General features: G+C 39.9%; 1 protein-coding gene and 1 pseudogene across 4 annotated transcripts in view; one reads left to right on the forward strand and one right to left on the reverse strand.

Annotated features, from left to right (window-relative positions):
* The window catches only part of HIPK3 (homeodomain interacting protein kinase 3), a gene marked incomplete at both ends in the record, with an annotated part of 70,644 nt that overhangs the window by 21,566 nt on the left and 25,104 nt on the right, over positions 1 to 23,974 (forward strand). The window lies entirely within an intron of this gene.
* Positions 1,931 to 23,660, reverse strand: LOC308272494 (small ribosomal subunit protein eS6-like; annotated as a pseudogene). Its single transcript has 3 exons — positions 23,632 to 23,660; positions 19,166 to 19,290; positions 1,931 to 2,636 (listed from the first exon to the last, which is right to left on the reverse strand). The product of its transcript is annotated as a small ribosomal subunit protein eS6-like (transcript).

Below are 23,974 nucleotides of genomic sequence, written 5' to 3' on the forward strand. Positions count from 1 at the left end.
CAAAGGTAGAATGTCTCTAGGTTCAACCTTTGTTACCCAACAACAGCAGCAGTAACAAGAACAATAGCAAAACAAAGAGCAACAACAAAACATTCAGCATATAAACACACTAACATAACTACCACCCATGTTTATTGACTTCTTTGTGTTGTTTTATTGTCTTTTGTCTATTTTTCAATATGTTTGATTGTTTTATTCTTAGGAATGTGTATATATGAGTTAATTTAAAATATATTCTCAATATGAAACTTTGGGGGAAATATCTTCTATGCTGTGGCTTGCTTTTTCACTCTCTTAAGCTTTTCTTAGATGGTTTTAATTTTAATGTAGTTTAAAATTGTTTTATTCTTCAAAAATGTTCTTTTATGATTGATACTATTTGTATCCTATTTATGAAATATTCACCTACTCTATGACAACTAAGATATTTTCTCTGAAATCTTTTATTTTACCTTTCATATTTGAAGCTACTTGTATATGGTTTGAGGTAAAGATTAAGACGCACTATTATGTTGGTATCCCTTATCTGAATACCATTTGTTATTCTACTGCGTGGGAGTGACAGATTTGTCATAAATGAGGTGACCTTATATCTGGGGTCTATTTTTATACTCGCTTCTGTTCTATTCAGTTTTTCTGTTCTGCTGCTGTTGTCATGATACCTGATAGTGTAAATTTTTCTGGTTCTTCTTTAAGGAGCTGTTTGTGATCTTTTGTATTTCTAGATGAACTTTAGATTCTGTCAGTTTCTGGTGAAAACTTTCATTTTCAAAGTATATTTTTCTTTAAGTATTTTTCTCAATACCTTAAGAATATTATTCTCTGACATCCATTATTTCTATAGAAAATGTTCTTCTTGATTGATGATGATGTTACCACCCCCCCATTTAAGCATTATTCTTTATTATTATTTTTTTTTTTTTTGGTGGTACTGGGGTTCCTGGAAGCCCTTCTTCCTCCGGGCTATACTCCCAGACCTATTTTATATTTTTGAAACAGGGTCTCTTACGCCAGCACGGCTGGCTTCGAACCTGCGTGATCCTCCTGTCTCCGCCTCCCAAGCGTAGGGATTACAAGCGTGCAGTTAAGTTTAATGTGTATGTGTGTGGGTGGGGAGTGGGGACAGAGGGAGAAGGAGAGAAGTGAAGAGATAGATTCTGCTTAGGGTTTATAGAATGTATTTGAATCTGAGGTTTTTAGTAGTTTTTTTTAATCAGTTTTAGAAAATTATCAAGCAGCATCTCTGTAAGTATTTCTCTTAACTTGTTTTCTTTCTTTCCTTTAGTATCTCAGTTTTATATAGCAACTTTAAAAGTGATTTTCTTAGCCGGGTGGTGGCGTACACTTGTAATCCCAGTATTTGGGAGGCTGAGACCGGAGGATTACAGTTCGCAGACAGCCTCAGCTACTTAGTGAGGTCCTCCATAACTTAGTGAGACCCTGTTTCAAAATAAAGAATAAAAAAATAGGGCAGGAAGTGTAGCTTGGAGGTCAAATGCCCCTGGGTTCCATCCACAGACATGTTAAAAAAAAAAAAAAAACACAACAGTAATTTTCTGTGATTTGATGTTTTCTCTACCCCCATGCTCTTTTTAATTTTTTCCATTTTACTTTGAAACTTTTTAAAATGTATTATAAAAATATGAAAAGAGATCTATGGAAGGTGCATATAATTATCACTGGAATTCAACAGCTAACATTTTGCATTTGCTTTATGTATTCACCTCTATTCATTTGTGTGTGTGTGTGTGTGTGTGTGTGTGTGTGTGTGCGCGCGTATGTGTGTGTGTTTGTGTTTTACTGGGGATTAAACCCAGGGTATTCTACCTCCAAGTTATACCCTTAGCCCTTTAAAAAATTTTTTTTAAGGTTTGATCTTATTTGTACACTTAAAAATTCTCATTTTGACTGGACTCAGAAGTACAAGCTCTCAGGGAGTACGGCCTGCACATTTTTCTTTGACTTCCTTCATTCTCTTGGCCAAGAGTTTAGCATACTCTGCAGCCTCTTCCTTGTTTTTTTTTTTTTTAGTACACTGTTTCTTCAGAGCAATTCACTGGTGTTTGTGTTTCAGGACATGTGGAATAACAAGACTCTGATTCTTGGGTGCTTTGGTCCTGAATTTCTTACCTTCCTTGTTTAAGGGCTTTCTGACAACATAATGGTGGACATTGTCTTCTTTGAAGAGATTGAAAAGTTTTCTGATTCTGCTGGCTGTTTGGGGCCCCAGGCGACGAGGCACAGTGGTATCTGTCAGTCCAGGAATATCCTTCCTTTTTTTTTTTTTTTTACAATAACAAAGTTGATAACACTTAGATTGGCATCCAGAATGCAACCCTGAACAGCTTTGTGCTTTCTCTCTTCAGTTCTCCTTGGTTTATAACAGGAAGGCCCCTTGCTCAGTTGTAGGCAAACATGGCCATGGGTCAAGACACCCTTCTTCATGGGGAAACCTTGTTGGTCGTTCCCACCTCTGATTTGGACCACATAACCCTTCCATCTTTACCCATAGTACCAGTGGCAACTTCTATGGCCCTGTACTTCTCGTAAAAAGTACAAAGTTGCCTTCATCGGCACTCCAATGAGTTTCTGGCAGCCAGTGGCTGGAAAGGAGATACTCAGCTTCTTCTTGGCACCTATTTTTTGTTTTTTTAAAACACGGGTCTTAGTAGGTTGCCAAGAGTTTTACTACTTTGTGGAGGCAGTCCTGAATTTGTGATCTTCCTTTCTAAGTCTCCCAAGTACTGGGATTACACGCATGAACAATTATGGCAGGCTTCAATCAATATTCTATAAGGCAAAGGAAATTCAGAATAAAATGTAGCCAGGTGTGATGGTACATGCTTATAATCTCAGTACATGGGAGGCTGAGAAAGGAGGATCCTGGGTTGAGTACAGCCTCTGCAAATAGTGAGATTCTCATGAACCTAGTGAGACCTTGTTTCAAAATACAAATAAAATAGCCGGGCGTGGTGGCGCACACTTGTAATCCCCGCGCTTGGGAGGTGGAGACAGGAGGATCGCGCTGGCTTAAGAGATCCTGTTTCCAAATGGGAAAAAAAAAAAACAGTATAAAATAGGTCTGGGAGTGTAGCCCAGAGGTAGAAGGGCTTCCATGAACCCCAGTACCACCAAAAACAAAAACAAAAAAATAAATAAAAAATAAAATAAGGTTGGAGAGTAACTTGGAGGAAGACCGCCCCTGGGCCCAATTCCTAGTACCACCACCACCACCACCAAAAAAAAAAAAAAAAAAGTGTAGACATCAGTATATTGTGCCAGTAAACATTTCAGCATGTTTATTGTGTAATAGAACTTAATGCCTATTTATGGTTTAGTGTTTGTTTGTTGTTTGTACATGGCTCGTTTCCTCTGAAATTCATGTTGAAATTTAATCCCCATCAAGAGATATTAAGAACTGGGACAAGAGCTGGAGTGTAACTCAGTGGTAAAGTGCTTGCTTAGCATGTGCAAAGCTGAGTGATTAACAACACTGCCCAAAATAAAACACTAACAACAAACAAATAAACAAAACCCCCATGGGATCTGGTAGAACTTTAAAAGGTGTCCAGACTGTGCCTTTATGAATAGATTAATCCACTCATCCAATTAATGAATTCATAGGTTATCTCTCGAGTGAGTCTGCTATCCAGGCTAGTTTGGCTAGGTCTATCCAGTACTCCTTGTCTCTTGCTATGCAATGCCCTGTGCTACTTTGGGTTAGTGCTAGAAAGAAAGACAACACTGGATGTGGCACCTTTTACCCTGGATCAAAATTGCAAGCTAGAACAAATGTCTTTTCTTCATATCATACATTACCATGGTATTGTGTTATTAGCAACAGAAAATGTACTAAAGTTCTTTCAGGGGAGGTAAATTTTGTATACAGTAAAATATACAACTGGTATTTGAAGTCAAGATGAGTATTCATATGTTGAATTTATTTTCTTAAAATATAGATTCTGATTTCTGCTGAAATTTTTTATCATCTCATTCACTTTCTCTTTTTTTCTTCTTTCTTTTTGTGGTACTGAGGATACAACCCGGGGACAGTCTACCTCTAAGCTACACCCTCAGCCCTATTTTATTTTTTATTTTGAATAAGGGTCTCACTAAATTTCTGAGCCTGGCCATGAACCTGCGATCCTCCTGTCTCAGACTCCACAGTACTGGGATTACAAGTGTGTGCCACTACACCTGGTTCATTTCATCCATTTTTTTTTTTTGAACATTTTTTTTTTTATTAAAGTCTCCGTATCTAAACTTCAATAGTTGCACAACTTTGGAGATGCTTCCATTCATTTCTTTACCACCTTTGGATTTTGGAATTTGATTATATTTCTTGTTAGGCTGATAACTTTGTTTTTTAGCACTAGACTTGATATGAAAAACTCTTGAGCTGTGCTGTTCAATATGGTAACCAGTAATCTCTTGTGGCTATTTAAGTGTAAACTTGAAATACATTAAAGTTTTCACTTCCTCTCTGGCATTGTTCCATCTGACATGCTCAGTAGCTACATATACTGGTGGATGGTGTGGACAGTACATACAGAGAGTGTCTTCATTGCAGAAGTCCTTTTTGACAGGGCTGTGCCAGGGACTTTGGATGATGATAATATCTTCTTCGAGACTGAATTCAGTTGTATTATGAAAGTACAGATTATTCCAAGGGAGACTGGTTTGTTTCAATTTGCACTTGTTCCTAGGGTGTAACCTGTTGGGATTTCACTTGAAAAGCGTGGGGTATCTACCAAGGGCCCTCAACTTTGGCAGGTTCTAAACCTTAGGTTTTTGTTTTCCAGACCATTGAGACTGCTGCAGGCTCTAGGCCACTGTTTTCTGTTGCTATGAATTGCCAGTTATCTTACAGGAATGTAAGATGAACTTCTTGGCACTGGGGGTTGAACCTAGGGACATTCTACCACCAAGCTATACCCCAGCCCTTTTAATTTAATTTTATTTTATTTTATTTTTGTGTGGTATTGGGGATTTAGCCCAGCCCTGATTTTTTTTTTTAAACAGGGTCTTGCTTGGTTGATGAGAATCTCACTAGTTGCCGAGGCTGTCCTCAAACCTACTATCCTTCTTTCTTAGCCTCCCAAGTACAGAGATTATAGGTGTATACTACCTCACCAGACTTTTTTTTTTTTAATTTTGAAGTGGGGTTTTGCTAAGTTGCTGAGGATCTGAGTTGTGGAGTCTGCCCTTGATCCTGGCAATCCTTCTGTCTCATTCTCTCAAGTACTGAAATTACAGGCATGTGCCACCATGCCGGCTATTATTTGTATACTTGATAATTGCCATCCTTTGTTAACTGGAGTGAGATGAGACCTCAAGTGTAGTTCCGATTTGCATTTCTCTGATGGCTAGGGATGTCGAACTTTTTTTCATATATTTCTTGACCATTTGTATTTCTTTTTTTGTGTGTGTGTGTGATAATGAGATGAAACCCAGGGGCATTCTACCTCTGAGCTACATCCCTACCCCCCTTTTTTTGTGGTGCTGGGGATTGAACCTAGGGACATTCCACCTCTGAGCTATACCCCAAGCCTATTTTTTATTCTTTGTTTTGAATAAACAGGAATTCACTAAGTTGTGGAGGGTTTCACCAAGTGGCTGAGGTTGGTCACATGATTCTCCTGTCTCAGCTTCCCAAGTATTGGGATTACAAGCTTGTGCCACCACTCCTGGCTCCACCCCATACCCCCCACCCCCTCTGGTACTGGGAATAGAACCAAGGGGCATTGTACCTGAGCTGCACTCCCAGCCCTATTTTTTTAGTATTTTTATTTTTATTTTATTTTTGCAGTACTGGGAATGGAACCCAGGGGCATTCTACCTTTGAGCTATACCCCCAGCCCAGTTTATATTCTTTCTTTTTCTTCTTTCTTGGTTCTGGGGATGGAACCCAGAGGCATTTGACCTCTGAGCTACATTCTCTCCCCCATTTTTTTTCCCTTTTTTTTTTTTTTTTTTTTTTGGTGGTACTAGGGGTGGAACCCAGAGACTTTCTACCTCTGGGCTATACCCCCAGACCTATTTTTTTATATTTTATTTGGAAACAGGGTCTCACTAAGTAGCCGAGGCTGGCTTTGAACCTGTGCGATCCTCCTGTCTCAGCTTCCCAAGCGCAGGGATTACAAGCATGCGCCACCATGCCCGGCTACTCTTTATTTTGAAACAGGGTCTCACTGAGTTGCAGAGAGCCTCACTAAGTAGCCGAGGCTGTCCGCAAACCGTGATCCTCCTGTCTCAGCCTTCCGAATGCTGGGGTTACAAGCGTGCGCCACCACGCCCGGCTTTTATTTTTGAAACAGGGTCTCACTGAGTTGCAAAGGGCCTCCCTAAGTAGCTGAGGCTGTCTGTAAACTGTGATCCTCTGGTCTCCAACCTTCTGAATGCTGGGACTACAAGTGTGCCCCACTATGCCCGGCCCCTCATCTCTTTTTATTTTTTATTTTTTTTAAATTTGAGACATGGTCTCTAAGCTGTCCTTGAACAAACCTCCTGAGTACTATCAGTACTTGTCTTAGTCTCCCAAGGACCCGGATTCAAAATGTGTGCCCCTATACCTGGCTAGCCATTTGAATTTATTATTTTGAGAAAAGTTTTAGTTTATTTGCCTGTTTATTGATTTTCTTTGTTAAGTTTTTTGAGTTCTTTATATATTCTGGATATTAATCCTCTGTCAGAAGTAAAGCTGGCAAAGATTTTCTCCTATTCTGTAGGGGGAGCCCTGATCTTAAAAAGACCTTCCACTCTTCTTTATTATTATTATTATTTTGTTTTTGGTGGTACTGGGGTTCCTGGAAGCCCTTCTATCTCTGGCTACACTCCCAGACCTATTTTATACTTTTTTTTTTTTTTTGAAGCAGGGTCTCTTAAGCCAGCGTGGCTGGCTTCGAACCTGCGTGTTTCTCCTGTCTCTACCTCCCAAGCACAGGGATTACAAGCGTGCGCCACTACGCCTGGCTTTTATTATTTTTTTTAAAGCAGTACTGGGGATGGAACCCACGGGTGTTCTACATTGAGCTCCACCCCCAGCCCTATTTTTTATTCTTTATTTTGAAACAGGGACTCACTGAGTTGCAAAGGGCCTCACCAAGTAGTAGCTGAGGCTTTCGTGAACCTTGAGCCTCCTGTCTCAGCCTCCCAAATGCTGGAACTACAAGCATGCACCACTATGTCCGGTTCTACTCTTCCTAATAGAGGAGATGAGGCACACATGTAAATATTATCAGCACTATTTTATTTCTCATAAGGTTTAAAATTTAAGCCTAAGTTTTTCTTATGTTGCTGTCATTTATTAACCCTGGGAAAATTACTCAAACACTTTTTTTTTTTTTTTTTGGTGGTACTGGGGTTCCTGGAAACCCTTCTACCTCCAGCCTACACTCCCAGACCTATTTTTTTTTTTAATATATTTTTATTTGGAAACAGGGTTTCTTAAGCCAATGCTGCTGGCTTCGAACCTGCGCGATCCTCTTGTCTCTGCCTCCCAAGCGTGGGGATTACAAGCATTCACCACCACGCCCGGCTCAAACACTCTTAATTTTAGAAGTTTTTCGGGTAAGAGATTAATTATGTGCCCAGTGCTTACTTAATTTTTTTGGCACAATAATCTAGAAAGCAAGTATATCCCTGTCTTAGTCCATTTTGTTTTGCTATCAGTAAAGAGGTTTCTTTGCCACACAACTCTGATGGCTGGAAGATACCCAGACATGACTGTACTAGCATTGTGGAGAGGCCTCCCTTACTGTGTGATGACATGACAGGAAGGTGAAAGGGAACCAGCACCGCGTGGAGGGACAGTGTGGGAGCAGGAGCTAAGGAGTACCAGGCTGGGTCTTTCTCTAACAATCTGTTCTTGAAGAAAGAATCCACTTCTACAAACCCACCCCTTTTCTACAGGCCAGTATTAGTCCCTTTATGAAGGTAGTGCTCCTAAGCCTAATCACCTCCACCAGGCATCACCTCTTAAAAGTTCCACTACCACCACATTGCCACCCGGGGGATCAAGCAGGCAGCACATGAACCTTTGAGTGCAAAATATATCCAACCATAGCAGGCCCTCGTTTGCTAATTGAGGCTGTAATAAAGTTTATACAGGTTGTAACTATCAGAGTTGGGACCTGAATTCTGTGACTCCAAATTCTACATTTATTTGATTATACCAGCATATAACAGTTTATTTAGAGAAGCATTAAAAAGTGCTCCTTGAAAATTAGTGGTAGGAATGTTTTTTGATATGTACTTTTAGAAATTATATACACAAGAGTGTCATTTCCCTGGTGTTCCTAAGAGGAAATGTTTGGTATAGTTAAACTAAATCTTTTTATGAAGAAATAATAGGTAAACACAAATTGAGCCACTATCTATAAAACAACTGATCTGTGACTTTCATGATGTTGTTGTTGTTGTTGTTGTGTTTTTAAGAATACAGAAGTATTGAAGAGCTATTCAAGATAAGCAAAACTAAAGAAATAGGAGTCTGGGATTCAGTTTTTTAGTTTGTTCCTTACTATGAAGGGACAGTTGGTAAAGTTTAAATAATAGTATTGATCTAATGTTATTTTCCTTTTTTTTTTTTTTTAGTACTGGGAGTTGAACCCAGGGCCTTTACCTCTGAACTGCACTCCCAGCCCTATTTTATTCTTTATTTTGAAACAGGGTCTCACTAAGTTGTAGAGGGCTTCATAAGCAGCTGAGACTGGCCATGAACCTGCGATTCTCCTGTCTCAGCCTCTCAAGTATTAGGATTACAGTTGTGAGCTAGCATGCCTGGTTTAATTTTCTGATTTTAATGAATCTACTGTAGTTAGGTGAGAGTCCCCTTGTTTTTAAGAAGTACACACTAAATAAAACATTTAGGGGTAAAGAAGGTATTGTCTGCCACTTAAATATGAGATGGTTCAGAAATATGTAATTTTTCTGACAAATTATATTTGTGTGTATAGAATAGAGAGAGAAGGAGTAGAATAATATGTTAACATTTGGGAATGTTGTTCAGAGCATTATATGAATACTTTGTATTATTTGTGAAAATTTTCTAGACATTTAACATTATGTCATAAATTGTTATGCAGAAAAATAGTGAAAGAAAAATAGTAAATTTGTTGATCTGTTTAAAAAAAAAAGTTTGCCTTTAAGAGCTGGTACGCTAGCTGAGCATGATGACACACACCTGTAATCCCAGTATTTGAGAGGCTGAGACAGGAGGATCCCAGGTTCAAAGACAGCCTCAGCAAGTACTGAGACTCATCAACATAGTGAGACCCTGTTTCAAAAATAAAAATAAAAATAGGCCTGGGTGTGTAGCTCGGAGGTAGGATGCCCCTGGGTTTAGTCCCCAGTACAAAATAAATGAATTTAAAAAAATTGGTGTGCTAGCTGGATTTAATGGCATAAACCTGTATTCCTAGGATTTGGGAGGCTGAGACCAGGAGGATTACAGGTTTAAGGTCAACCTCAGCGAGGCCCTCAGCAACTTAGAGCGTTTCCAAATAAAAAAAACAATTGGAAGCTGGGCATGGTGGCACATGCTTGTAATCCCAGCATTCAGGAGGCTGAGGCCAGAGGATTGCAGTTCGCAGACAGCATCTACTACTTAGGCCCTTCGCAACTCAGTGAGACCCTGTTACAAAAATAAAAAGACTAAAAATTAGGGCTGGAGGTGTAGCTCGGTGCTACAATGCCCCTGGGTTCCATCCCCAGTTATGGAAAAAAATAAAATAGAGTGTAGGGGGGTATATCTCAGAGGTAGAATGTCTCTGGGTTCAATGCCCAATAGTATTCTAAAACAACAATAACAACAAAAGCACCCAAAAGAAAAAAAAGAAGCCATATACTTACCAGGCATGGTGGAACAGGCCTGTAATCTCAGCTACTTGGGAGGCTGAGGCAGGAGGATGGCAAGTTCATGGCCAGCCTGGGCAAATTAGTGAGACTCTCTTAAAATAAAAGATAAAAAGGACTAAGGGTGTGGCTCAGTGGTAGAGCATTTGTTTAGCAAGTGTGAAGTCTGGCGTCAATCCTTAGAACTGTAAAAGAAACAGCGTGCTCCTTCGCCTGTGAAATTCTGAGACATCCTGTGATGAATCAGTGTCTAATGGCCCATGTGTTTAGTAAGGTATGTCTGTGGGCTTCTGATTAAACAATGTGTTTCATAGCAACATCTCATACTTTATAAAACAAAAATGATTTTTGAGCATAGCGATGAGACGCTTGGTCTTTGTTTATACCTTCCCCCCTCCCCTTACTGACAGCCCTTTAAAAGTTAATTCCATGCTTTTGCCGCCTCGTCTCTAAAATGAGATGATGTAGAAGCTGTCTCAGAGGGTTTTTGTTAGGATTGAGGTAATCAGTGTAAAACTTTTTTTTTTTTTTCCAGTGCTAGAGTTCAAACCCAGGGCTTTATTGCATATTAGGCAGTACTCTACAACTGAACTACTCGCCCAGTCCCAGTGTAAAATGTTTAGTAAAGAATCTGACTATAACAAGTCAGTTAACATTTTTTAATAACAGTAACTAGTATATCTGGGCATGGTGGCACACTCCTGTAATTCCAATTTTGGAGGCTGAGACCGGAGGATCCTAGGTTTGAGGCCAACCCAGCAATACCATCAGCCCTATTTTTTTATTCTTTATTTTGAAACAGTGTCTCACTGAGTTGCAAAGGGCTGCACTAAGTAGCTGAGGCTGTCAGTGAACTGTGATCCTCCTGTCTCAGCCTCCCCAATGCTGGGATTACAAGGGTGCTCCACCGCACCCAGCTGAATGTATTCTTTTCTTTTCTTTCTTTCTTTCTTTTCTTTTTTTTTCTTTTCTTTCTTTTTTTGTGGTACTGGAGATGGAACTCAGGGGCCTTTTACCTCTGAGCCACACCCCCAGCCCTATGTTTTTAGTCTTTTATTTTTGAAACAGGGTCTCACTGAGTTGGGAAGGGCCTCAAGGAGCTGAGGCTGTCCTTGAACAACCATCCTCCCATCCACCTCCCGAATGCTGGGATTACAAGTGTGTGCCACCACGCCCGGCTTGAGTGTATTCTTTTAAAAAAATTACTTTAGCAGGGTTGGGTGGCACACACCTGTACTTGGGAGGCTGAGACAGTAATACCACAGGTTTGTGGCCAGCCTCAGGAACCTCCTGATGCCCTCCATAACTTAGACCCTGTTTCAAAATAAAATATAGTAGTACTGGAGGTGTAGCTCAGAGGTATAATACCTCTGGGTTCAATCCCTAGCACTAAAAAATGAATGAATGAATAAATGAATGAATGCATAAATAAATATTTTATTAGTACATTGCATTTAACATCATAGTGCGATTCAATGTAATGAAAATATGCATGTACACAGCTCTCAGTGTATTTCTCTCTACATCTCACCCTCTCTCCCCTGCCTACATGTGTTAATGAGATTGAGAGTAATTCTTTGCATATTGCCATAGTATTTTTTGAACTATATTTCCTTTTCTCTTTTCCCCTTCTTAACTCCCTGCCCTAAACCTCTGCAGCTACTCTACAAGTCTTTCCTTATGTTATTTAATGTCCTTTATGTTTGCTATTTTTCCTTTAGCTTTCACATACCAGAGAAAACATACCTCTCTTGACTTTGAGACTGACTAATCTCACTTAGCATAATACTCTGCAGTTCCATCCATTTTCTTGCAGATGACATGATTTTGTTTTTTATGGCTGAGTAGAATCCATTGTGTGTATTTACCACATTTTCTTTATCCATTCATCTGTTAATGAACACCAGAGTTAATTCCATAACTTGGCTATTGTGAACTGTGCTGCTATAAACATGGGTATGTGTGTATCCCTAGAGTATTCTAGAGTATTCTGACTTTTTAGGAACAAGGTCAAGAAATGGCTGGGTCATATTGTGGTTTCATTGCTAGGGTGTGTGTGTGTGTGTGTGTGTGTGTGTGTGTGTGTGTGTGTGTGTGTGCGTGCGTGCATGCTGGGGATGGAACCCAGGGGCATCTACCTCTGAGCTACACCCCTAGTTTGATTTTTTTTATTCTTTATTTTGAAACAGTGCCTCACTAAGTAACAGGCTGTCTGGAACCTCCTGTCTCAACCTTCCAAGAACTGGGATTACAAGCATCAACCACCAAGCCCAGCTCATTCGTAGGTTTTTGACAAACCTCCAAATGGATCTCCATAGTGGTTGTAATAATTTACAATTCTATCAACAGTGTATAAGAATTCCTATTTTCCCATATCCTTGCCTATATTTGTTGTTGTATATATTCTTGATGATTGCCATTCTAACTGAAATTAGATGGAATCTCAGGGAAGTTTTGATTTGCATTTCCCTGATGGCCCAGGGGTTTTGAGCATTTTAAATATATTTATTGGCTGATCATATTTATTCTTTTGAGAAGTATCTAAAGTATCTATTCTGTTATACACCCCCCCCCCTTTTTGGGTGGTATTGGGTTCCTGGAAGCTCTTCTATCTCCGGGCTACACTCCCAGACCTATTTTTTATATTTTTATTTGGAAACAGGGTCTCTTAAGCCAGCAAGGCTGGCTTTGAACTTGCATGATCCTCCTGTCTCCGGGGATTGCAAGCATGCTCCACAATGCCCGGCTACCCATTTTTTTATTGGGTTATTTGGGTTTTTAAAAAAGTTTTAGAAAATAGCCGGGTGTGGTGGCGCACGCTTGTAATCCCCGCGCTTGGGAGGCTGAGACAGGAGGATCACACGGGTTCGAAGCCAGCCTCAGCTACTTAGTGAGGCTCTCAGCAACTTAGTGAGACCCTGTTTCCAAATAAAATATACAAAAAGGTGTGGGAGTATAGCCCAGAGGTTGAAAGCCTCTGGGTTCCACCCCCAGTACCACCAAAAAAAAAAAAAAAAAAAGTTTTGGAATTATTTTTACATTATAAATATTAGTCCTCTATGAGAGGAGTAGCTGGCAAAGATATTCTCCCATTCTGTAGGCTCTCTCTTCAGACCCTTGTTTCCTTTGCTATACAGACACTTTTTTATTTTATTTATTTATTTATTTTTGGTGGTACTGGGGGTGGAACCCAGGGGCTTTCTACCGCCACACTATGCTCCCAGACCTATTTTATGTTTTATTTGGAAACAGGATCTCACCAAGTTGCTGAGAGCCTCACTAAGTAGCTGAGGCTGGCTTTGAACCCGTGCGATCCTCCTGTCTCAGCCTCCCAAGCGCGGGGATTACAAGTGTGCGCCACCACGCCCGACGTTACAGACGCTTTTTAATTTGATGCCATCCCATTTATTGATTCTTGTTTTTATTTCCTGAGCTTTGGGTATCTTAATTGAGAAAGTCTTAACTAGTGCCTATATGTTGAAGAGTCAGTTCTTTCTTCCTTTCTTTCTTTCCTTCTTTCTTTCTTTCTTTCTTTCTTTCTTTCTTTCTCACTTTCTTTTTCTCTCTTTTGTAGTTGCATAGTTTTCTGGTCTAATATCTAGGTCTTTGATCCATCTGGAGTTGACCTTTGCACAGAGTGAGAGATGGGGATCTAATTTTCTTTTTTTTTTTTTGTGGATTCATGGTTTGTATATAGAAAAGCTAATGATTTTTGTAAATTGATTTTTATATCCAATTACTTTGCTTAATTTCCTTATCAGCTCTAGAAGTTTCTTTGTATGTGTGTCGTACAGAGGATTGAACTCAGGGTCATATTGCCTTAGAGCTCTACCCCAACCCTAATTTATTCTTTATTTTGAAACAGGGTCTGGTCTGTCTCACTAAGTTGCAGAGGGCCTTACAAGTTGCTGAGGCTGGATGTGAACCTGTGATCCGTCCACTTCAGATTTTTTTTTTGTCTTTTGTCACATACAGGACTTTAATTTATAAGATTAAGATTTTATTAATGTGGAATTGGTTCTTATGAATAATCACTCCATTGGCTAGTAGATGGTCACATCCTTGTTGAGTTCTTTTTCTGTGTGTGTGGCACTGAGGATTGAACCCAGAGGTGGCAGTCTACCTCTTAGCTATACCCCCAGCCCTGTTTTATTGTTTATTTTTGAAACAGGATCTTACTAAGTTGCAGAGGGCCTCACAAGGTTGCTAAGGCTGGCTGTGAACCTTCCATTTCCTGTCTCAGCCTCCTAAGCACTAGAAATTACAGGCATACACCCCCATACCTGGTCAAGCTCATTTCCTAACTGCCTCTATAAAAGGATGGTATAGTCAGTCATATTTAAGCACACAATGATTCCCACATAAAGAGCCTTATTTTTTTTAAATTTATTTTATTGGTGCATTATAATCATACATCACATTGGAATATAAGACTTGAGAGGATATACAAGCACACATCATCCAATTAGCTCTCATCCAACCCCCATCCCATTCCCTCCCCCTCCCTCGATCCCATGCTTGTTTGGTTATTAACTTTGATACATATGTTTATGTACCTCCTGCTTTTTAAAGAGGCTCCATCCTCCCCTATTCCATAGCCTCTGATTGGTCACCTTAGTTGCTTCACTATAGGGCCCTTTTAATAGCTCGACCACTTCCTATTGCCCCTTTCCTCCTAGTTATTGCTGATTAGGGGAAGCATCTGGTTTTAAATTTCTGTGATATTTCTCTGTGCATGCCGCGTTGCAAATACCGATCCCACTCTTGATGGCCCCAGTTGTGGCCTGGCTACCCGGTGGACCTTGCTGGCTCAAGCAGCAGCCTTGCCTCATGGGAGGCCCCGGTTCTGGCCTCGCTGGCCCTGACACTGGCCTAACCCCTCAGCTGGCTCCAATCCCGGCCTCGGAGGCCCCAGCACCAGCCTTGCCTCACGGCAGGCTCCGATCCCAGCCTCACTGGCCCCGGCACCGGCCTAACCCCTCGGCAGGCTCTGATCCCAGCCTCGGAGGCCTCAATAACGGCCTTGCCTCACGGAAGGCTCCGATACCGGCCAGTGGCCCCGGCACCAGCCTAACCTCTCAGCAGGCAAAGAGCCTTATTTTAACTGAGGTATCCAAAAGGATGTCTATGTTATTTAATGTGAAAGGTACTTTGTGGCTGGGATGAGTAAAATGCTTAAACATCATGAAAAGCTATCAGTAAAATGTCAGTGAGATTTCTTTTAGCATAAATGTAGCTATCTTACTTTTCTGGTTAAAATTAAAAATGATTAAAAAGAACATGTTAAAGAAGAATATAGCATCAGAGTGTGGAACTTCCAGTAAGATAAAAGTCCAGATTTAATAATCCTATGAATTATTTAGATATGTAGTAGTTAAAAACACTAAAAGCGTGAATTCTAGAAGCATAAAGCCTGAATTTACCTTCAGCTGCGCTTTGTACTATGTGACTTTAGAAAAGTCATTTATTCTTGTGTATATTTCTTCATCTATGAAAAGAATTTGTATTAATATCAATTGAACTAATATAGCCACTTAGAATAGTTCCTGGTTCATAGTGTTATGTAAATGCTTGATGTTATTACTGTTGTATATTTTATTTTTTTTTCTGGTTTTGACTATTTTATTTTAATTTTTTTATTGGCGCACTCTATTCATACATCATAATGAGATAAAAAAAAAAAAACTTTTGTAGACATACATGCACACATCGCCCAATTAGCCCCTACCCAATCCCCATCCCGCTCCCTCCCCATCCCTCCTTCCCATGCTTGGCTTAGTGGTTGACATCTAGTATTATAGCAATTTATCCAAAATTAACAGTGATAATCTCACATAACAGTTTCATTTGTCTGATACCAAGCGTTTGATGACTTAAAGATAACATTTCAATATTTCTTTTTGTTTTCTTTCTTATCAGAGAATATTTTTTTCTTTTTCTTTTTTTTTTAGGTGAAACTATCATACATTTATTTATTTATTTTTCAGATAAAAAATCTATCCTAATATGGAATATGAACTCTAGATACCCAAAACGATCTCAAAAAAGAACAAAGCTAGAAGATGTATATTTTCTGATTTCAAACCATATAAAGTTACAATAATTGAAACAGTGTAGTACTGTTCTAAAGGCAGATATATAAACCATTGGAGTTAAATAAAAGCCTAGAGATGAATCCTTCCAAATATTGTCAAGTTATTTTTGACAAGGTTTCCACAAACATTTGGTGGAGGAAATAATAATCTTTTAACTAAATATTGTTGAAAAATAATAATTACATGAAAAAGAATAAAATCGGACCCTTACCTAACACCATATACAAATATTAACTCAAAATAGATAAAAGACCTAAATATAAATCTTAAGACTATAAACTTTTAGAAGAAAATCTGGGTCATAAAACCTCACAACATTGAAATTGGCAGTGATTTCTTGGATATGATTTCAATGGCACAGGCAACAAAAGAGTAAACAAACTCCCTAAAAAAATAAAGAAAATATTGTATATCCAAAGACAATGTAAACAGAGTTAACAGTTACTAATAGAATGGGATAAAATATTTCCAAATGCTATATCTGAAGGTATATTAATATTCCAACTAGAAATCCTAAAAATTAACAACTATAAAAGCAAACAATACAATTTAGAGATAGGTAAAAGACTAACATAAATAATGAATCCCCACAGATAACCAATCTTAGTTGTCTGTTGGATGGAAAATCTTGTTTCTCTGGTTCTGGTGTATGTTACCTAATTCTTCTTTGTAGTTAATCTCTTTGAGTATTTTCTCTAGCGCTGGTTTTGAAGACATAAATTCCTTCGGTTTCTGTTTGTCGTGGAAGCTTCTTATTTCCCCATCTAATTTGATAGAAAGTTTTGCTGGGTAGGAAATTTTTGGCTGGAAGTTGTTTTCTTTCAGAGTTTGGAATATGTTACTCCAAGCCCTTCTGGCTCTCATGACTTGGTTTGGGAAGTCTGGAGTGATTTTAATTGGTTTGCCTCTGAATGTCACTTGGCCTTTTGTTTTTGTTGCCTTTAAGATTCTCTGCTTGGCTTCCACATTGGTCATTTTGACAATTATGTGGTGTGTGGATCCTCTTCTCCGATCCTGTCTAAAGGGGGACCTGTGTATCAACCTCTTGCTCTATGTTTGGAAAATTGTTTGCTATTACTTCCTTGACGAGGTTGTTGATCCCTTTGGTTTCACCTTCTTTTCCCTCCTCTATTCCAGTTATTCTTAGGTTAGCTCTCTTAAAATGGGCCCATAATTCTTCAATGTCAGATTACTGCTGCCTAATTTTTTTTCTAATTTAGAAACTATGCGTTCATTTTTGGAGTGATCATCTTCTAAGAGCGAGATTCTATTCTCCATGTGATTTAATCGGTTGTTTGTACTTTGAATTGAGGCCTTTACTTCATTAATTGCATCCTTTATCTCTTTTTGGCTCTCTCTGAATTCTTTTTGAAAGACCTCTATTATTCCTACAGTTATTTTCCTGATTTGATCTTCTAGAAATCTCTGAATTTCTGTTTTATCAGGTTCTGAAGTTGTGGGGTTGTGGGCATTCATTGCTCCATTGTTATTCCTCTTTCCCTTGATTTAGGAAGTTTGTGCCTTCTCTGGGTTCTTCCCTTGGGTCACTACGACTTCGCTTAAGGTGCTCTGGATCTCGAGTCTGTGGTATCTCAGGCCCCACTATTCCTTTACTAGGTTGTATCGCAGAGTCTCAGACCCAGGGAGTCAATCGAGGCTACTTTAGACCATGTGGGGTACCAGGTTGGGCGTTCTCCTATGGTGTGGTATCTCTGCCACCGCCACTCCCCCACTGGGTCAAGTCCCTGGGAGTGCAGTACTGGGATTTCTTCTCTAGTGGCTGCAATTTGACTCACTGTTGTTGAGTGCGCTGATGGAGCTGTAGTGGACTCGGTGAATTCGCTGCTGTTGCCGCCAGTGGCAATATGGCGCTGCTGCCACGCCCTCGGCCGTAAGCCTGGCGTATTTCTTCTCTGTTTTTGAGTTCTGCTCTGAGTCCCTGCAGGGTGCGCTGAGCCCAGCCCCTGGGAGCTTTAGATGCTCCCTGTGCTGAAAAATCTGCCGAATTCCTCCCGGCTGATCCGCAGCGGCTCACCTCGGCTCACTGTCCGCCACTCCTCTCTGGGGCCTGGTGGGCTGTTGAGTGCGTTGGTCTGGAGCCACCTGGTCAATTCGCCGCTGCCGCCGGCAGTAAGGCACTGCTGCTGCCTCCTCAGCCGTGAGGCCAGCGTATCTCCTCTGTGGCTCTGAGGTCTGTTCTGAATCCCCCTCCTCTCTGGGGCCTGGTGCTGCAAGGAAAGATGGCACCCGCCACTCCGTGCCGCGGCTCCGGCCTCAACACTGTGATCTGGTTTCTTTCTGGTGTCTTGTTTTTCCAGCCCTCTTTTCTCTGTCCCTTGTAATTACATTTTTTGTTTCTCTGCTGATGGTGTTTTCTGACTATGAAAGGTGCTGATTTTGTAGTAATAGAGATTTGTTGTTAGCGGGGCTCGTAAGCCCCACTTTTCTCCGTCACCATCTTCCCGGAAGTCCTGTTGTATATTTTAAAAAGTATTCTTAACACTAAAATTCTCTGCCTCTTCCTCCTCTCCATTCTTCCTCTCCCTCCTCTCCCTTTACACCTTTATCATATTTTTTTCTTTCTAAATTTTTTTCTTTTTGTTGTTCTAGGAAGCTAAGCACCAAGTAATTATAAAATGGTTTCTCATATTACGGAACTGTTAGAAACAGAGGTCAGATAGCATTGTCCTATTCTGTAAAAAATAAAATGAGAGCTAGCTTAATTGAATTGCTAAAAATGACTTCTGGGTCATTTTCTAGGTTTCCTGTTAGTTTGGCATCTTGTGTTTTTCTGAGCCAAATCGTTTTTATAATTTGAGGTGTTTTGGTATAGAGAAAAACAAAGAGAATTAGAAATCAGTTATTTAAACCTCAGTTCCACTACTTTCTGGGGAACTTTGGGCAGTACATTAGTTATCTGTTGCTATGTGACAACCTCTAAAACCTATTTGCTTCAAGAACAATTATTTATAATTTCTCATGGTTTTATGGGTTGACTTTATTCAACTCTGAAGTTCTTGAGTTGGAACGTTCTGTTTACCCAGATTTCTTCTTTTTTAATCTCGTCATACAAGAACAATGTAAGTAATAAGAACATTTCTTTAAGCCGGGCATGGTGGTGAAAATGAAAATAAAATAGGGTTATCTCAGCGGTAGAATGCCTCTGGATTCAGCCTTCAGTACCAGAAACAAAAACTGTTATTGTAAAAGATCACCTAGGGGGACGTGGATGTAGACAGATGAGTCCAAAGTCTGATCCCTAACACTCCAGAGTGTAAAAGTTGGGAAAATGAAGGTGAGGAAAGGGCTCAGTGGTAGTTTGCCTGCTGAGTCCGCAGAACTGGAGGGGAGGGGAGGTGGGAAATGAAGTGGTGACAGTGAAGGACCTCAGAAGGGATGCTTAGGAGGTGGGAAGGAGAAGAGTCCTCGTGGTGCTCGAGCCAAGTGCAGCTAGTCCTAGGGAGCATAAGCAGCTGTGCTAAATAATGCCAGTCAAGTACATTGAGGATGTGGCCATGTAGTGGCTGGTGGTGACCCTGAGAGAAGGCAGTGAAAATCTGATTAGAGTGAGTTCAAGGTAAGTGGAATTGGAGGCAGCTTGTGGGAACAGTGCTTTCAAGGATTGGAGTAAGGAGGAACAGAGAAAGCGGTGGAGCCTAAGGAGGATGTATAATCTAGAGAATTTCTTCTTGCTTTAAGATAGGATATAGGGAATTGTTCTGCAGAGAGGAAGATATGGGCGGTAAGAGTGGAAGTTGGAGCTGTGTACTTCAGTAAGTGAGTATGGATGCCACAGGAGCAGCCTACTGACATATGGAAGCAGGCTGGTGCATGTGAGGAGAATGTGGAAACTGGCTTTTCAGTTACACCTATTTATTTCAATAAAGTGGAATGCAAGGACAACAGTGAGGAGTAAGGATGGGAAGTTGGTGGAGGTTTGAGGAGAGAATAGATCAGGACAGGAGGAGTATAAACAGGAGATTAAGAGAATGTATATATTCCACATCTCCCATCTCAGGTTTAAGGCCAACCTTAGCAACATAGCAAGACTCTGCTTCAGAGTTAAAAAAAAAAAAAAAAAAGGGTGGTAGGGGTACAGCTCACAGGTAGAATGTCTCTGGGGTCAACCTCCAGCACCAAAAAGAGACACAAAAAAACTCTAGAAACCTCCTGTGTGGAATAGCCGATGTTCCACACAGGATCCTGCAGATATATTTTGGTGTTTGGGTTAAGGCCACACTCTCCCCCACCCCCGCTACCCCCAGCCAATGACTGCATGTGGTTGGTATACCACAGCTGGACTGTTCTTGCTGGGGTATGTGTGTGGGTGCTCCTCTAAGGGGTAAGTTTTACTTGGGGACTTCCCATTGGCCCAGGAAAGGCTTTCTTATAAGGGTGCTGCTGCTCTGCTGAGGAGTTCCTTTCTACTCAGTTCTTTCTTGGCCTCTTTTCTGCTGGTATCAGACCTTCATAAGGCCTAGGGCACCATTCACCTATTCTTACCTCCTCCTCCTGTAATTCCTCGCAGGCATTTCCAGCAGATTTCTGGCATGTCTGATTTGCTCCTCAGAGGAGCTGAACTAACACAAGAAAGATGATGAGTTTATATAAAAATTCTAGTTAAAATTCATTCATATTTTAAAATTAGAAACTTGAGTTTGCTTCTGTAAATAGTAACTTTTATATGTGAAGTGGCTATCTCTAATTTCTGGTCAAGATTTTGTAATAGTATCCATATTGTCACTATCAGCTAGAAACTTGGCTCATTCATTAGATGGTAACAGATGGCAATTTATTTTTGTTTGATTGGACAGAAATTTCTTAACTAGAATTCAAGTAATTCTCATCTCTTTAAATTGTATATCCAAGGTGCTATCATTCTGTTACTTTTCTTTGCCAACTGCAATATCGAGATTTTCTACACTAACAAATTTAAAATCCTATGAATTTGTCATGCTGCATATTTCAAAGCCCCTCCCCGCTTTTTGCAAACAGAATCTTGCTAAGTTTCTGAGAATGGCCTTGAACCTTTGCTTCTACTCCCACCTACTGGGATTATAGGCCTGTACCACCATGCCCGACTGAGTTTATTTCTTCTAACTACAGAGGAGCCCTCGGAACCATCTTTCCAGTAATGGGGACCTTAGTTCCCTGATTTTCATTGGAAAGTACTATTCACCACTGAAAGAAATACCCGAGAAATAGCTGTTTCTAGGGCTATAGCAGGGAAAGAACAATATTACCATAGAATATTGTGCCATGCCAGAAACAAAGAAATGACCAGAGAATGATGGGGAAATATTATAAAATTTGGAGGGAATTCCAGCTGGTCAAATCTGGGAATATTTGAGTACCAAAATTATCAATTATTAACCACTGAATAAAAAATGGGAATCTATCAAACTGTGCTCATGGAAGTCAATAGTGAATAAATATAAAGTTCAGTAAGGGATGGATTATTTATATCGTTTCAAGTTGAAACCCCACAAATAATTACAAGGGAAAAAGAGGAACTTAGTGCATAAATCTAGCAGGTACCATGTTAATCAAGTGATCATAGTGAAAATTATTATTATTTTAATTTTTTTTTTAAATACTGGGGATGGAATCCAGGGGCATTCTACCTCTGAGCTATACCCCTATCCCTATGTTTTAGTCTTTATTTTGAAACGGAGTCTCACTGAGTTGCAGATGACCTCACTAAATATCTGAGGCTGTCCAGGAACTGAGGTCTCTTCTGTCTTATCCTCCCAAATGCTGGGATTTACAAGTGTGCGCCACCACACTTTGCTAAAAATTATTATTAATGGAAGGTGTTTGTCAGCTTTTTGTGTCTGTGAAAAATGCCTGGGAAACACAAATGAAAAGAATAAAGATTTATTTGGGCTCATAGTTTCAGAGATCTCAGTCCATTGTGGGTACCAGGAAGCAGACGCGCGCTCATGCGCACACACACACACACACACACACACACACACACACACACACCTCAAGGGATCACTACCACAGGTCTACTCCCTTTAACTAGGTTCCATCTCCTACATTTTTCATTATCTCCTACGTTTTTCATTATCTCCCAATAGTCCATGCAGCTATGAATTCTTCAGATCAATCCGTTGATGAGATTAGAACCAACATGATTTTACTTCCCCAAAATCTTCCTGTGAACATTGCTGCACCAGTACCAAGCTTATAACACATGAGACTTTTTGGGGTACTCCAGATCATGGGACATATTTTATGCCAAGGTCATGGAAATCAAAGGAAAGACTAAGGAACTATTCCATAGTGGAGAAAAGTCTCAAAGGCTATGACAGCTAAATGTAATGGGTGATTGGCTCTGAATTGGGTCCTTTTGCCAGAAAGGATGTTATTAATGTAATTGGTCAAACTTGATTGGAAGCTGAGGCATAGATAGTAGAGATGTATCAGCGTTGATTGCACTATGGTCATATAGGAGAATATCCCTGTTTGTAAGAAAGACAAGGCATGCACAAGTGTGGCAAATTAATCTCAAGTAGTCTAAGGGAAAATATTCATTGTACAATTCTTGCCACTTCTCTGTAATATTAAGATTTTTTTTTTTTTTTTTTTTGGTGGTACTGGAGGTGGAACCCAGAGGCTTTCTACCTACGGGCTATACTCCCAGACCTATTTTATACTTTATTTGGAAACAGGGTCTCACTAAGCTGCTGAGAGCCGCACTAAGTAGCTGAGGCTGGCTTCAAACCTGTGCGATCCTCCTGTCTCAGCCTCCCAAGCGCGGGGATTACAAGCGTGCGCCACCACGCCTGGCTATTAAGATTGTTTTAAAATTAAATGTTTACACACAGATCTAGGACAACTTTGATGTATGTGACTTTCTTTGCAATTATACAGCTGTATACAGGTGCTCTCTTATAAGAGTCTTCTCATGGGAAAGTCTTATGAAATAGTGGCATAATTTATCTAGAAATGATATATTTCATGGAGTACATTAGCATTATAATCTATCTGAGGCTGGGCGTGGTGGCGCAGGCTTATAATCCCAGTGCTTGGGAGGCTGAGACAGGAGGATCGCGCAGGTTCGAAAGCCAGCCTCAGCTACTTAGTGAGGCTCTCAGCAACTTAGTGAGACCCTGTTTCCAAATAAAGTATAAAATAGGTCTGGGAGTATAGCCCGTAGGTAGAAAGCCTCTGGGTTCCACCCCCAGTACCACCCAAAAAAAAAAAAAAATCTATCTGAGAATGATATATTTCATGGATGGTATTTTCCAACTAACCAAAGCTTTTCAGAGTATTGAAATACTTTTGTTTTGTTGCATCTTATATACTTCTTCCTTCCTCCCAACTGAAGCCAGGGTGATTATACTTCAAAGCTACATCTCCAGCCCTTTTGTATTTTTTATTCAGAATCAGGATCTAATAAGTTGCTGAGGGTCTTCCTAAATTGTCGAGGCTGTCATTGAACCTCTGATCCTTCTGTCTCAGCTGAGAGTACTGGGATTACAGGTGTGTGTCTCCACGCACAGATTCTACCTTTCAAAAGAAGATATTGAACTTGATTTTGTGTCTCTTGGATGACTAATGGCTCCAGTTAGGTCAGCATTCGTTATTATTGTGTTCTGAAGTAGTATCTAGGTCTAGGTCCACTTTTAGCTTTTGGAATTTTTGTTTTGTTTCCTTTGGTCTTATTTCTCACCATCTGGTTTTCAGTTCAGTTGAAGTCATAGAGCAAGTATTTAATCGTTTGCCAGTTTTCTTTCTAGTATGTTATTTCTTCTGATCTGCTATAGTTGAAAAACAAAATATATATTTTATCTCATTTTTAAAGCATTATGTTAATGAAATTATAAGGGGAAAGGACTAGTGAAGAAAGTTCATCATTGTGGTGTGTACTCCTGGTTCCCTTTTCAGTTTAATTCCAGATTATAGTTAGGTTTCAAAGAGTTCTGAAAGTGAAGCTTCTATAAGTAGAAGTTGACTTTTTTTTTCCTGTTCTTTATAACATTTCTTAGAATGTTACATGAAATAGATAATTTTAA

This window comes from Muscardinus avellanarius (assembly GCF_963383645.1).
Source record: "Muscardinus avellanarius genome assembly, chromosome: 1".
NCBI lineage: Eukaryota > Metazoa > Chordata > Mammalia > Rodentia > Gliridae > Muscardinus > Muscardinus avellanarius.